Raw genomic sequence first — 16389 nt, 5'->3', positions numbered from 1 at the left:
AAATCCAAGCACAGAAGTGAAATATTAACATCTTTTTGTGACATTTGTAATAAAGCGTGAAACATTGAGAGAACACATTTGAACCAGTTGTTGCACAGATTGATGCTGTGGTGGCGCTGAGTTATGTTGTGGTGGCGACGAGTGATGCTGTGGTGTTCAGTGATGCTGTGGTAGCGCATAGTGATGTATTTCCCCTGAGTGATGCTGTGGTGGTGCAGAGTGATGCTGTGGTGAAGCGATAGATAGATAGAGCGAGTGCGATAGATAGATAGAGTGAGGGCGATAGATAGAGGGAGGGCGATAGATAGAGGGAGGGCGATAGATAGAGGGAGGGCGATAGATAGAGGGAGGGCGATAGATAGATAGATAGAGTGAGGGCAAAAGATAGATAGATAGAGTGATGGCGATTCAGTGAATGCGATAGATAGACAGATAGAGTGTATTTATGTTGCATTGAGTACTGTAAGTATGAGGTGTGTAATTATGTAGCATATAATTATATGGCACTGAGTGGTATTGTTTGGAGTGTATGTAGCATTGAGTGCAGTGTAATTATGTAGCATATAATTATGTGGCACTGAGTTGTATTGTGTGCAGTGTGTTGCATTCAGTAGAGTAATTATGTGGCGTGTAATTATGTGGCACTGAGTGGTCTTTGCAGTGTATGTTGCACTGAGTGCAGTGTAATTATGTAGCATATAATTATGTGGCACTGAGTGGTATTTGGAGTGTATGTTGCATTGAGTGCAGTGTAATTATGTGGCGTGTAATTAGGTCGCACTGAGTGGTATTTGGAGTGTATGTTGCGTTGAGCACAGTGTAATTATGTAGCATATAATTATGTGTCACTGAGTGGTATTGTGTGGAGTGTGTGTTGAATTACACTGTTGGTCTTTTAACGTAATGCGTGCAAGCCAGGAAGTCTGCGGCTGAGATGCAACCACTTAGGGGCCAGAAACATGCAGACCAAAGCTTCAAGTCCAAAACCACGGGAGGAGACGAAAAAAAGGGGGGGGTTTAAAACAGTGGAGAAGGGGGTGAATTCGGAGGGTGTATGGTGCAATATGGGTTAAAGGCGATGCAGATGGAGGGATGGGGTGAAAACCGGGAAGAGCCGCAAACGGAGGGAAACAATAAATAACTAGTAACAAGGTAACAAGCGATGCGCGCTCTGTGCTGGGGGAGGGGGAGGGCAATTAGCCTGCAAAAACTTGTGGCGCAGATCAAAGGAAGGGTGGGAGGGACATTGGCGAGGGAGGGGTGAGGGGGTGTGCAGCCTGGTGAGCTGAAGTGGCAGCAGAGGTGGAGCGCGAGCGCACGAGCGCGTGGTTGTGCTCACATGCACTGCGTCCGATCCGCAGTTTGGTTAGACTTTTTAGGTCGCCTACTATAATCTCGCCAACAAGCTTTGCTAAAGCAATGCCTTAGGCTCGACCTAAAAAGGACAGAGGTTCGAAGGTGGGAGGGAGGCAAAATAGGCCTCCCTTTGACAGAAAGGCTATACTTTCAGAGTCAGTATGAGGAGACATGTTTGTGTACGGTGAAGATCCTCCTCTGAAAAATAAGCTACAGTTGATTTGTCTTCTCTTTACAGACAAAGGGACTCCATAAAAGTTGACTGACTTTGCGGATGGCGTGGGCCCATTCCCGAACCGGGAATTCCTTATATTAACGAGACACAGATTCACAGTATTGATTTATACCAAGGCAATAGGCCTCCCTATTACAAAATGAATAACTGAATTCAATAATTACAACCGCATAAACTCGGTTAGAAAATGTGTATAAACACAACAAAAATTTTCTCTCCACCCTGTCGGTAGAAGAAAAAAAACAAGTGTATGTAGGGACAACTGGCCTCCAGTGGTAGTAAAGGATACAGGTACAATCTCAATATTGGTATATGCGTGCCTGTATAAAGACAGTAAGCCTTATTGGGATAAGGAGGAGGCACGCATTATCAATCTTGAAACACTTGTCTCTGTACGGAGTACATGGTACTGGTGAAAAGCTTCAACTCGATTAAAAAAAAGTACAGACAGGCGTACATGGTTGATACTGGAGAACGTGGAGAGTAGCCTCCCTACTTCCACTCCCAGAAGACAAAGATGCACTGCTGATGCAGAAATACACGAGTCTCTGTGCGGCCAAGAGACGTCCGCGGTCATAAACTGGTGTAATGTCGACATAGGAACCGAAGTCCGTTTACAAAGGACCGGGCATCATCCATAAACAGGATGCAGTAGAAATGACTGCACGAGGAACGCGTGTATCAATGCTGGGGGCAATGTGCCACCTCCAGGCAAACACACATCTCCTGTGAAGATACAGCAACGCTCATGCCACTGTAAGGACAGAAGTCGCCTTCCAATAACTATAGCTGCAATGGCGACATAGGAACGCGTGTCGTGTCTTCCTCAGATACATAAGGACTGTGATGGAAGAGCAAGTCCGTCTGTGCATGAACAACAGTCCCGCTCCTGCGCTGCAAGATACAGCATCTAAGGAGCTTTATGGACAATTTGGACATAGACTGCACAAATCCAAGTACAGACCTCCCCTGGTGAACTGGATTTATGAACACGAGTATGCGCTCCTAGAACGCCTCTTTCCCATAAAGACCGAAGACACAGGTTTGTTATTGCAATTGGGACAATCGCATCTGAGGCTGGCCACTTTTTTTTATCCCTAATAGCCGTACCGTTGCTACAGGAGCCCGCGTGCACTAAAGTCTCCCAGCCCTCTCTGCCAGACGGCTAATTACCGGCACGTGACAGAACGAGAAGGCGCAGGTGTTATAACCGAAAACAAGACAACCCGACCTCCTAGGAAGCCGTCGTGTAATCTCAAAGCGACGGGCTAACAGTCCCCTGCTCAGGGGGTGTGGACGAGCAACCATACCCACCCACGCAGCAGAACAGGCTTTACACCCAATGCGCCTAGACACCTCTGTATTTTTACGCCACATCAATATCCAAGATCAACCAGTATCACCTCTGCCTCAAATCAATTGGCCACAAAAAAAACAAGCATTTAATTTGTAAAAAAATTATGTGCCAAGACCCTACCTCAGGAGGACACTGCAGCGTGTGCCATCCATCGCTCCTGCAAACGCTGCCAGTGACAGTGCCAGCATAACTACAAGCCATTACAGGGGCGTGGCCACGATCTCCACGAAAACCGGACGTTCGGGAGCGTCACGCCTCGTGGGGCGGGACTTCCGCCTTCTGCCGGAAGCCCGCGCTCACGGAGTGGCTGGCCCATAGGAGCAGTGGTGACGCGGGGCTCCCATGCCTGAGGGAGAGCCTCGCAGTGGCTGCAGAAGTCCTGAGCCTGTAGCAGCGACAAAAGAGCCCGGTGAGTGGGGCTTAGTTGTACGGAGGGAGGGGCTGGTGCGTGTTTGTTTATTTTGGGATTGAGTAGGCGTGCACCGGCTGGGGGGGGGGGGGGGGGAGTGCGCGCGCCTGTGTGTGTGCGCCTGTGTGTGTGTGTGTGCGTGTGTGCGCGCCTGTGTGTGCGTGTGTGTGTGTGTTACTTAAAATAATGCTATTGTAGGAGGCTGACTTGCCTCGGAAGCGGAACGGGAGATGTGCACGCCGCGTGGCTGTACGTGCGCGTACACCTGCTGAAATCGCTCTGCACGTGCCCATCTCCTGTCCCTCTTCCAGAGCAAGTCCCTAACAATAGAGCTCGTGGAGACAGCAGCGCTTCGCGCTGCTTACGCCAGCTCGACCTAAAAAAAAGGGATTTTGAGAATTTTACCATTTTTTTTTACTGGCTTTGATATAAAAACTCCAGTCATGCTGTAAAACGATGGACACATAGAACTTTTAGGACCAACCGTGACAAATGGTGGACAGCAGTGATCAACCTGCCTGGAGGAGCAGCAGAGAGAGGTGGGATGGCAGAAAGGAGGAGAACGAGAGAGGTGGGATGGCAGAGAGGAGAGTGAGAAGGGAGGGATGGCAGAGAGGAGAGTGAGAGAGGTGGGATGGCAGACAGGAGAGTGAGTGAGGTGGGATGGCAGAGAGGAGAGCGAGAGAGGTGGGATGGCAGACAGGAGAGTGAGAGAGGTGGGATGGCAGAGAGGAGAGAGAGAGGAGGGATGGCAGAGAGGAGAATGAGAGAGGTGTGATGGCAGAGGAGAGTGAGAGAGGTGGGATGGCAGAGAGGAGAACGAGAGAGGTGGGATGGCAGAGAGGAGAGCGAGAGAGGTGGGATGGCAGAGAGGAGAGAGGGAGAGGTGGGATGGCAGAGAGGAGAGTGAGGTGGGATGGCAGAGAGGAGAGTGAGAGAGGTGGGATGGCAGAGAGGAGAGTGAAAGAAGTGGGATGGCAGAGAGGAGAGCGAGAGAGGTGGGATTGCAGAGAGGAGAGCGAGAGAGGTGGGATGGCAGAGAGGAGAGCGAGAGAGGTGGGATGGCAGAGAGGAGAGCGAGAGAGGTGGTATGGCAGACAGGAGCGCAAGAGAGATGGGATGGCAGACAGGAGCGCGAGAGAGATGGGATGGCATACAGGAGCTTGAGAGAGATTGGATGACATACAGGAGCTTGACAGAGATTGGATGGCAGACAGGAGAGCGAGAGAGGTGGGATGGCAGAGAGGAGAGTGAGAGAGGTGGGGTGGCAGAGAGGAGAACGAGCGAGGTGGGATGGCAGAGAGTGAGAGAGTTGGGATGGCAGAGAGGAGAGTGAGAGAGGTAAGATGGCAGAGAGGAGATAGAGAGAGTAGGGATAGCAGAAAGGAGAGAGAGAGGTGGGATGGCAGAGAGGAGAACGAGAGAGGTGGGGCGGCAAAGAGGAGAGCGAGAGAGGTGGGGCGGCAAAGAGGAGAGAGAGGTGGTTTTGCACAGAGGAGAGAGAGAGGTGGGATGGCAGACAGGAGAGTGAGGTGGGATGGCAGAGAGGAGAGTGAGAGAGGTGGGATGGCAGAGAGGAGAACGAGAGAGGTGGGATGGCAGAGAGGAGAACGAGAGGTGGGATGGCAGAGAGGAGAACGAGAGAGGAGGGATGTCAGAGAAGAGAACAAGAGAGGTGGGATGGCAGAGAGGAGAGCGAGAGAGGTGGGATGGCAGAGATGAGAACGAGAGAGATGGGATGGCAGAGAGGAGACCGAGAGAGGTGGGATGGCAGAGATGAGAGTGAGAGAGGTGGGATGGCAGAGAAGAGAGCGAGAGAGGTGGGATGGCAGAGAGGAGAGAGAGAGGTGGGATGGCAGAAAGGAGAGAGAGAGAGAGAGGTGGGATGGCAGAGAGGAGAACGAGAGAGATGGGATGGCAGAGAGGAGAGAGAGAGAGAGAGAGAGATGGGATGGCAGAGAGGAGAGAGAGAGAGGTGGGATGGCAGAGAGGAGAGTGAGAGAGGTGGGATGGCAGAGAGGCGAGTGAGAGAGGTGGGATGGCAGAGAGGAGAGTGAGAGAGGTGGGAAGGCAGAGAGGAGAGTGAGAGGTGGGATGGCAGAGAGGAGAGAGAGAGAGAGAGGAGGGATGGCAGAGAGGAGAGAGAGAGAGGTGGGATGGCAGTGAGGAGAGTGAAAGAGGTGGGATGGCAGAGAGGAGAGCGAGAGAGGTGGGAGGGCAGAGAGGAGAGCGAGAGAGGTGGGAGGACAGAGAGGAGAGTATTGTAGATGGATCGGACACCGGAGGCCAGGTAAGTGAAGAAAGGCAGGATTTATTCAAGTTAGGAATAGAGTACATAACCTCCTGCCTCAGCAACCGCCTAGTCGGAATGGGGGGAATCTGGAACCAACTGCATGTAATGCATGATTCCAGATTCCACGTTCCACGGCCAGAGGCAGGGCGACATAGCGTACAACATATCCTCTCTTCTTAATGAACAAAGAACAAACCATGTAGTTATGAAGCAATGACGTGAGAAAGGAGCATGTAAACTTCACACTTAGAACAGGGGTACATTGTAGGACGGAAACACACTGGAAGAGCGTGTACATAACCTATACAAGGAAGGCAAACAATAACAAGAAAGAATAATGATTAATACATTACAAAATCATAAACTTGTAGTATAACATGCGTAAAATCAATCAAGAAGAGCAATCAGAAGAAGAAAAGAGAAATGTGAGGTATGATTAATATAACACAAAGTTATCGTACTTCCTGGGGGTACTACGCTGTCTTGAGGAGCGAGAATCTACTTGTGCAGGCACACTGACTCGCTCATTAACTCGCCCAGACCCACTAGGGATGATTTTGGGATTGACAACAACTCCGGAACCATTGGAACAGGAAGCACTCTCAGAATCAGACTCAGCATCAGTTACTTTGTAACTAGAGGCGTTTTTGGCAACACCACCACTCCCTTTCGCAAATAGAGCAATTCTTCTGAAGTTCCAATTCTGGCCATTCTCAAGAACAACATGACACTTGTGCACCTCTTTGACTTTAAGAGGGTCTGAAAACTTGTTCACCCCAGACTCTTTCCTACCCAACTTTATTTTGACGTAGTCACCAACCTCGACTCTACCAACCTTCCCTTTGAGGCAACATCTGTCATTCATGGGGTTGGTACTAGGGCATTCAAACCCTTGAGACTTAAGTTCCAACAACCACTGAGGGACCATCTTAGTCTTGGGAATTCTACCTCGCATGCTTTCAAAGGGAACTCTATTAGTCACACTATGAACTGTGGTATTATAGGACCAAACAGCTTCTTCCACAGCACTACGAACATTGCGTTGACCTTGCACAGCCAGTTGAATGACACCCTTGATTAGTCTGTTCATGCGCTCCACAATGCCGTTCCCCTGTGGATTGTATAAGGAGGTATGCATGTGCCTAATGCCGTGGTTGGATAGAAAAATCTGCATGGAGGAGGATGTCAATTGCGTACCGTTGTCTGTCAACAATATACAAGGAAAACTTTCTTTCATAAAAACAGACCTAAGGTACCCAATCACACTTTCAGGGGTTATGTTTTTCATGAACTCAACGCACAACCATCGTGAACACACATCCACTAAAACTGTCGCAAACCGACAATCAGTAGACAAGTAGTCCATGGGACCAATAAAGTCTAAACACACTTTGCTCCAAGGCAGATCTTCACAGCTGGAGATGGACCCTAAGGGACGTGAATGCACCTTTAATCTCTTTTCACTCTCTTTGCACATCAGGCAGTTCTCAACCCAACGCCTTACATCATCATCTAGACCTGGCCACCAAAAGTTAGTCTTGAGACGTTTACTAGTCATGCTCTGACCGAGGTGACCTTCATGGGCTAGAGTAAACAACCTCTTCTTCAGGGAATTGGGAGGTATAAATCTATCACCTCGCAAGACAAAATTGTCAGAGCTACCTAGACTGAGCTCCTCCTGCACCTGTACAAAACTACGTAAAGAAGGTTTAATGTCACCCTCACGTTTCCACCCCAGGCGAATGGCGATGATCAGTTCTGCAAAATCTGAATCGGCTAAAACAGCTCGATGCCACTCTTCTCTAGAGATGGAATTAAAACCATTTGAACAAGCATCATTGAAATCGGCAACCAAACACACAGTCTCATCATCAAAGTCATAGCACTCTTCACAATCAACAGGGAGGCGGGACAAGCAATCCGCTTGGACATTCTTCCAACCAGAGATGTGCTGTAATGAAAAATCATACTCCTGTAACTTTGCGGCAAACCTCATGAGGCGAGGAGAACCTTTACTGGCACCCCCGGGTGAAAGTATTTTGAGGAGGGGCTTGTGATCTGTTCTCAGTGAAAAGTGTGTGCCCCATACATACGTACGAAAGTGCGACACACCCCAAACAGCAGCTAACGCCTCACGTTCTATGACCGCATAATTGCGTTCTGAAACCGTTAGGGTGCGTGAAGCGAAAGCTACTGTTTTCTCTGTGTCACACTTCCTCTGAGAGAGAATAGCACCAATGCCATAAGCACTTGCATCAACAGTCACGAATGTATCTCTGCCCGGTTCAAATGTGGAAAGAATACCTGCATTGACAATCTCTAACTTGATCGTTTCAAACGAATCAGATTGTCGTGGACCCCAGTCAAATTGCACACCTTTCTTGAGAAGTTGCCTCAATGCTTCAGTTTTGTGAGAAAAATTGTGAACAAACTTGGAATAATATTCCACTAGCCCCAGAAATGATTTCAATTGTTCTTTGTTTGAGGGAAGGGGAGCACACCTGATGGCTTTTAATAAGTCTTCCTTGGGTTTGACACCTGAATGTGATATAGTGTATCCTAGATAATCTATTTCTGTTAACAGGAATTGGCATTTATCTTTTCTAAGGGTGAGGCCCGCATCAGAAAATATATGTAACACCTTGGCTAGATTATTGTTGTGTTCAGATTCACTAATCCCTGTTACCAAAACATCATCCTGAAAATAATGGACTTGCTTTAAGTCTCCAAACAAGGAATGCATCATGCGCTGAAACACGCTGGCTGCGGAAGCCAACCCAAAGGGTAATCTTTTAAATTGGAATACTCCCTCAACGGTGACAAAGGCAGTAAGTTCCCTGGACTTAGGATGTAGAACTACTTGGTGGTATGCTGAGCGGAGGTCTAGCTTACTAAAGAATTTCGCCTTGTCCATTAACAATACCATCTCAGAAATGTTAGGGAGCGGGAACTTATCCACTACAATATTCTGGTTGAGGGACCTAAGGTCCACACAAAAACGCAGTTTTCCATCTTTTTTTTTTTGTGACAACAACAGGCGAAAGCCACTCTGAAACTTCTACAGGCTCTATAATATCCTGTTTTTGCATGTCATCCAACATATCTTTCACCTCCTTACGAATGGCAATGGGTATTCTCCTGAGAGCGTGTCTTACAGGAGAGGCATCTTTCTTAAGCTTTATAACATGCATGTAACCACCCAACTTGCCTAAATCTGTGCGAAAAACATCAGCAAACTTATCTAAAATGACATCAATACTGTGGAATTCATCAATTACTAAGACACTTTCTGCTGAACGCGGGTCTAAAATAATGTGTAAATCGTACTGTTGTATCCAGCCTAAAATTGCCGGACCATCATCTGAAATGTATACCTTACCAGAAGAACATCTGCCTTTAAATTCAAATGAAGCATCCATAACACCCATAATGTTGATAATTTGTCCACTGTACCCTTTCGGAATGATGTCACTCACATGAAGTGTCACATCGGGCCAGTGTTTTTTGAATAAAGACATAGGAAATATGGAGTGCATAGATCCCGGATCAACAAGTAACGTTATGGTAGCCCCATTTACAACAAAATTTGCTTTTGGCCTCTGAAGACCAACGCAAAGGCATGTTCCCACATCATCACAACCTTCAATGCATAAAGACATTTCATTAGGAACATAATCATCATCAACAAAAGCAACCTTATTGACAGAAGGTGACCTGCAGGCCTTGCTAATATGGCCTTTCCTTCCACATTTCATACAGGTTTTGTCTCTGGCAAAACAACCTGCAAAATCAGCTGCATGAGCCATGCTACCGCAGCGAAAACAACCCATAAATTTACTTTTCCCAACTGAAATAGTATTTCTGTTTCTCCGTCTAAAATTCGAGAATTTGGGTTTAACATCACTTGAAACGAAGTTTTTAGGCTTGACGTCCGTGGAAGTGAGACTCTTATCCATTTTGTTCACGACATAGATGGAGTCATCCTTCTTCACTTCCAAACTGTGCATTTCTTCCATGCATTTGTCGGCTTCTTCCACCACCTTTGCAATTGCTATGGCTTCCATTAAGCTTTGATTTTTCGCAGCCCAAAGTTTTTGTTGCATCCTTTTGTTTTTGCATTGGACGATTAATTGATCCCTGATCATCTGATCGGTCATGGGTCCAAAATCACACTTCAACGAAAGTTCTCTAAGTCGTGTAACCATTTGGTCAACAGATTCTTTGTCTTTTTGAGGCATAGTATAAAACTTGTGTCTCTGCATGACAATGTTCACTTTCTTTCCGAAGTACTTCTCAAGTCTCATTTTCGCTTCCATATATGGATTTTCAACCAGCTCACCATCTGCACCACGTAATTCAGGTAGAAACTTGAATGTATGTTGACCTCCCTTGCCTAGAGAGTTTAGTAGGATTGCTTTTTTCCGAGACAAGGGAAATCTAAGGCCATCAATGGCTTCAAGGTAATTTTCAAAGACACCAATCCATTCTTCCCATTCTAAGATAGGTGTATCTCCCTCGGCCAGAAATGGGGGAGGAGGTGCAATGGTGGAATTTGCTGTCGTGGCCATAGTAATAAGAAATTGTAAGGTAATCAATGCGGAATTAGGCTGAGGCAGGAAAAGTTGTAAATTCAATAAATAAGTCGGCAGGTCAATATAATGCATAGAGGCTGAATATGATGAACTGGTTCCTTGTAGAAGTGTGATTTTTATTTTACTATCTTGAAAATAGGGAGTAGAATAAAATGCATGAATAAAAAAAAAAAAAATTACTTTTTTTTAATTCTATTTTCCCATTTTTTATAAAAATAGTAAATGTTTTGACACTTTTTAAAATAAAACGCGAAGACTGGTGATAAAAGCACCCTGCGCCGTGTCCTTTAACTTCCAGTTGTAGTTGGAATGGTTCAAATCAAGAATTTGCGACGTGGTTGGCAAGAAAAGCACACGTCGTCGTTGGCAAAAGGAGAGCTGTCGGAAATGGCCGCCGTGCGTGCTGTCAGGAGACGTGGAGACGTGATGACGTGATGCGCGCGCGACCAAGGAGTCACAGCTCGAGTAAAGGTGCGCGCGATGCTTTGCGGTGCCTAGCAACAAGGGCTCGGGGAAGGCCGCAACTGATCGTTAACTGGCAAAATTAATTTCTTTTCTCGAGAAGTATAGAAACAAGAGCAGACTCACGGCACCATCAGGACAGAAGCGGGAAGGTTCAGGGATGAGCGCCGAGTCGCAGAAGGAGCCCCCAAAGCACTCCGAGTCCAGCACCAGCCGTAAGGAAAACGTGATGGCAGAGGGCAGGCAGCAGGAGGCGGGGTTCGCAGGATCGTCGCCAAAATATTGTAGATGGATCGGACACCGGAGGCCAGGTAAGTGAAGAAAGGCAGGATTTATTCAAGTTAGGAATAGAGTACATAACCTCCTGCCTCAGCAACCGCCTAGTCGGAATGGGGGGAATCTGGAACCAACTGCATGTAATGCATGATTCCAGATTCCACGTTCCACGGCCAGAGGCAGGGCGACATAGCGTACAACAGAGAGCAAGAGCAGTGGGATGGCAGAGAGGAATGTGAGAGAGACGGGATGGCAGAGAAGAGTAGAGTGAAGTGGAGGTGCTAAGACTGGAGTGGTATAGACAAACTAAACCTGCATCAGATTGTCCACAAACCCACACACATCGCTGGACATATCCTAGATGTCATTTTTGCTAATACCGAACTAGTTACTCTGCAAACTATAACTCCAGTCATTTGGTCAGACCACCACTTGCTTGCTTTCCACCATAAAACAACACTAAGCGACTCACCTAAAACTACATTATATCCATCCACCTGTCGACCGTGGAACAAACTCCATTTGGAACACTTAGGGCCCGATGTAGGTAATCTCGATTTACCTACTCTTAAATACCGAATCATACCGATTCGGTATTTAAGAGTAGGTAAATTGGAAGTAGGGAGATGTAGGTAATTCTTCTTTTTCAATTACCGAATCTGTAAGATTCGGTATTTACCGATTCGGTAAATACCGAATCAGTATTTGCCATTGATTGCCCATAGGAATCAGTGCCCAGAGCAGAGCCCTGCTGGGCAAGAGAAAGAAGGAAGAGAAGAACCTCAGAAAGAGGGGCAGCAAGAGGATCCACAGCCTTTGCTGTGCACCATGCCACAAATTTGTTCCACCTGCAGGCGTATCCCGCTTTTGTGGAGGGACGCCTGGCTGCCAGAATGACATTACAGACTTCAGGAGGCAAGTCAAAATGCCTCAACTGTCGCCGCTCAATCTCCAAGCATGGAGGTGGAGACTGGACAGGTTCGGGTGGAGGACCGTCCCCTGCTGCTGCGACAGAAGGTCCACCTGAAGAGGCAGACGAACCGGGGGATCGACTGACATACTGAGTAGCTCTGGATACCAGTACCTTCGTGCCCAGTCCGGAGCCACAAGGATGACTTGGGCCCGGTCGCACTTGATCTTCTTCAGCACTCTGGGCAGAAGTGGTATAGGCGGAAAGGCGTACAATAGACCGCAACTCCACTCGCAACGAAAAGCGTCTCCGAGCGAGTGCCGCCTTGGAAATTCCAACGCGCAGAACTGATGACATTGCGCGTTCTCTTCTGTGGCGAATAGATCTAACCAAGGCTCTCCCCAATGCTGAAAGAGGCCTTGCGCCACGTCCAAGTTCAGACGCCATTCGTGATCCATCATGCACCGACGGCTGAGTTCGTCCGCCCTGGCGTTCAGAGAACCTGCCAAGTGTTGAACCACCAGGTTCACGCCCTGATGTTTCAGCCACTGCCAGAGGCGCAGAGCCACCTGGCAAAGGGTCCACAACCCCACCCCGCCCTGTTTGTTGCAGTACCACATGGCGGTGGTGTTGTCCGTGAACACCTGCACTACACTCCCCCAAACAGAGGGGAGGAATGCCTTCAGTGCTAGACGAATCGCCCGCAGCTCCAAAAGGTTGATATGGAGCCGGGACTCCGCCGGAGACCAGAGGCCTCTGATCTCCGCCTCTCCCATGTAGCCTCCCCAGCCCTGGAGGGACGCGTCCGTCACAACTACGTGGTCCGGTTGGGGAAGGGAGAGGGATCTGCCGCTGACCCAATCGCGGTCCGTGAGCCACCACTGCAGCGGTCTCGCAGTGCCCTCCGAGATCAGGACATGGTCGAATAGGTTGCCCTGATGCTGGGCCCACTGAAACTTCAGGTCCCACTGCAGAGCCCGCATCCGCCACCAGGCGTGATGCACCAGAAGGATGCAGGAAGCCATCAGCCCCAGAAGCCGCAGCGTCAACCTGACCGAGACACGGGACAAAGGCTGAAAGATTGGAATCAGAGCCTGGATGTCCCGGAACTGCTGTTCGGGAGGATAAACCCGAAACAGAGCAGAGTCGAGAACCGCTCCGATGAAGAGGAGCTTCTGAGAGGGGCACAGGTGTGACTTCGGCACATTGATGGAAAACCCCAGCAGGTGCAGGAGGTTTGCCGTTGTCTGGAGGTGGCTGACGACTGTTTGGGGCGAGCCCGCTTTCAACAACCAGTCGTCGAGGTAGGGGAAGACTGAAACCCCTAACCTGCGCAGATGAGCTGCGACCACCGCCATCACCTTCGTGAACACCCGTGGGGCGCTGGTAAGGCCGAAGGGGAGCACGGTAAACTGAAAGTGCTCGTGGCCTACCGTGAACCGCAGGTAACGCCAGTGGGCCTGCAGAACGGGGATGTGAAAATAAGCGTCCTGCAAGTCCAACGCTACCATCCAGTCTCCTGGGTCCAGGGAAGCTAAGACCTGAGCCAGTGTCAGCATTTTGAACTTCTCCTTCCGGAGGAAGCCGTTGACGTTCCGTAGGTCCAAGATAGTGCGTAGGCCCCCTTTGCCCTTCTTGGGTACCAGAAAGTAGTGGGAGTAGCAACCACACCCTATTTCTGGCCCAGGAACGCGCTCGATGGCCCCCTTGGCCAAGAGGGCCGTAACTTCCTCCTGCAGAAGTCACAAATGATCCCCCGAAATACGGTGGTTCCGCGGTGGCATGGCTGGAGGGGTCGCCTCGAAGGGGAGGGAGTAGCCCCTTCGGATGATTTGCACCACCCTCCTGTCCGACGTGACAGTGCGCCAGTGGAGGAGGTGATGGCGAACCCTGCCCCCCACTGGTGACACATGGGCCTTAAAGCACGGACTAGGAGGGATTTGAGGCGGATGCTGCGGGGGAAGGTGTGGACTGTCCTCGCCGTTGTCCCTGACCGCCGCCACGGCGGTTTCCACGGCCGCCACCGCGTTGGGTATTACCCTGCGGCGTGTGGCTGGCAGCAGGTGTGGGTACACCCCTTCCTTGGCCACGAAAGGAGCGAAAAGCAGCCGTTTACTGGCGCGGGGCCGAGAGGCCCAAGGACTTAGCCGTATCCCTGGAGTCCTTAAAACGCTCAAGTGCATGGTCTGCCTTGTCGTCAAAAAGGCGACGGACATCGAACGGCATGTCCATAAGTGTATTCTGGACATCAGCCGAGAAGTTGGCGGACCTCAACCAGGCGTGGCGACGAATCGCCACCGTCGTTGCCATCGCTCTGCCCAGTGAGTCGGTGGTATCCAGTCCACACCGAATAGAATAACGTGCCGCATCTCGGCTTCCACAAGGGCTTGGCCGAGTTTAGCCCGTACCTCCAACGGGCATTCTGGTAGCACGTCCGTGACCGTATCCCACAGGGAGTGGGTGTAGCGGCCCAAGAGGCATGCGGTGTTGGAAGACCGCAGTCCCAGACTTAGGGAGGAGAATACCTTCTTACAGTATTGCTCAAACCTCTTGGATTCCCTGTCAGGCGGAGCCGACGAGAATGTGGTCTGGGAATTAGAGGCCTGGATCCCCAGGCTCTCAGGGGTGGGGTGGGTGGACAGGAAACAAGGGTCGCCCGGGGCCGGGCGGTGGCGTCTGGCCACGTTCCGATCTACAGGCGATCCTGTAGCGGGCCTGGACCAAGTGCCCAAAAGAACGTCGGTCAAGGCCTCATTAAACGGCAGCAGAGGCTCAGCCGAGCTTGACTGCCATTTAAGGACCTCAGTGAGGAGTTTAGTCCTCACGGCCGCGACGGGGAGCTCAAGGCCCAAGGCCTTGGCCGCCCGCGTCAGCACCACACTGTAGGTAGCCCCCTCCTCCGTAGCCACGGTAGGAGGGGAGACAAAACCAGTGACTGGCGAGGTGTCCAGATCACTGGCATCCCCAAGTCCACTTGTCCAGTCCTCCTGGGACTGACACTCTCGTGTCAGAGGGTCCTCAGACCCCTCCCAATACTCCTCATCACCCATCTCCTGGTACTCAGGGGGATCAAATAATGGGGCCGGTTCATGGAAGTTGAACTCTCCGAACGGCGTCGAAAGCAGCGCCCAGCCAGGGGGGTGACACCTGAGGGACCGGCGCCGGGGAGGTCGTTAGGTCCACCGGCGGCGACCCGAATCCGGAACCGGATCCACTGGGGGCCTGCGGCGCCGTGCCCGAAGGCGTCGGCGGCCCCAGGGCCGAAGCACCCGACAGCGTCGGGGCCAAAGCCCCCGACCCGCTAGGACCCCCAGACGGGTCCGCTGGGCCTGAAGGCGCCGCTGAGCCTGTCGGGGGAGTGAGGGACCTCATGGCCATGAGGAACCGCTCGATCTACTCCGGCGTCGCGCGCGGCCCAGGGACCGGAGGGTATGGGGCCGGACGCGACGCCTGCGACTCCGACGGAGCCGCGTGGGCGGTGCCACCTGAACCCCCGGCCGCGTCGTGCGAGCATCGGGGGGAGTTGGAAGAGCGATGTCGTCTCTTCGACTTCTTGTGCTTACCTGACGACTTCGCCCCTGAGGAGTGATGTCGACTCCCGGAGCTCCGATGGCTCCGCTCCCGCGACTGGTCCCTCGACCTCCGTCCGGATCGGGACCTTTCCTGGCGCAGGTCCTATCGTCGTGGTCGACGTCGAGACAGTGGAGACACCGACGGTGAGGGTCGGTGACCGACATCAGCCGGTCGCAGGCCTCACAGGGTTTAAAACCTGGCATCCCTATCGGCACCGTACGGAGTCGAAGACTCGAAAAAGAAAGATCAAAAGGGATCAAAAAAGTTTAGTCAAAAAAGACTAAGGTGCCACTTTTTCCGGATCTGCGCTGCTGGCGTGGAAAAAAGAAGAACTGACGTCAGCACGCGGATGCAGCGTCTAAGTACTCCGACGACGTCATCACGGCGCCCACGACGCCGACGATGGATGCGGAGCCACAGACGACGCCTACCGACGCGCAAGGGTACTGCTACGCAAAAATTTCCGGATCCAGTCTGACGCCTGGGGATATTCTAAGGTAAGGAATCTATCACTAACGTGTCTCTTTCAGATACCTCTTTTACTATACAGATGCCCAAAACAAAGCTTTCTAAACTCTTCCCTCTGCCTCTTCCCCTCCACAATCCCTTTTTACTCATCCAAAAGCCTCCTCCCACTGCTATGACCTCCCCCTACAAAAACATCAAAACCCTTCACTCCAATATCCCTCCACTCTCCTTTTCAATCAAAATAACAGACAAACATATTCACTCCACCACACAAATTACTTTCAAATTTCACTATACTAATTTAACACTAATCCTTATGGGTTCCGGAGTAGCGTGCTACTCACCCAAAAAAAAATGAGCTTCAAACACCATCAGGTGTAGCAAGCGTTATAGAAATACAAACTTCTTACCCTCTTCTTTCCTGCCGCTACCTTTCTCTATCCAAATAACTGAATAAC

The 16389-nt window shown here is 50.4% G+C and overlaps 1 protein-coding gene across 2 annotated transcripts in view; it reads right to left on the bottom strand.

Annotated features, from left to right (window-relative positions):
• The window catches only part of TRIQK (triple QxxK/R motif containing), a 359682-nt gene that overhangs the window by 197334 nt on the left and 145959 nt on the right, over positions 1–16389 (bottom strand). The window lies entirely within an intron of this gene.

This window comes from Lissotriton helveticus, chromosome 4_1 (genome assembly GCF_964261635.1).
Source record: "Lissotriton helveticus chromosome 4_1, aLisHel1.1, whole genome shotgun sequence".
In the NCBI taxonomy this organism is placed as follows: Eukaryota; Metazoa; Chordata; class Amphibia; order Caudata; family Salamandridae; genus Lissotriton; species Lissotriton helveticus.
The sequence above is the reverse complement of the archived record's forward strand: the minus strand, read 5'-3'. Positions and strand labels throughout refer to the sequence as shown.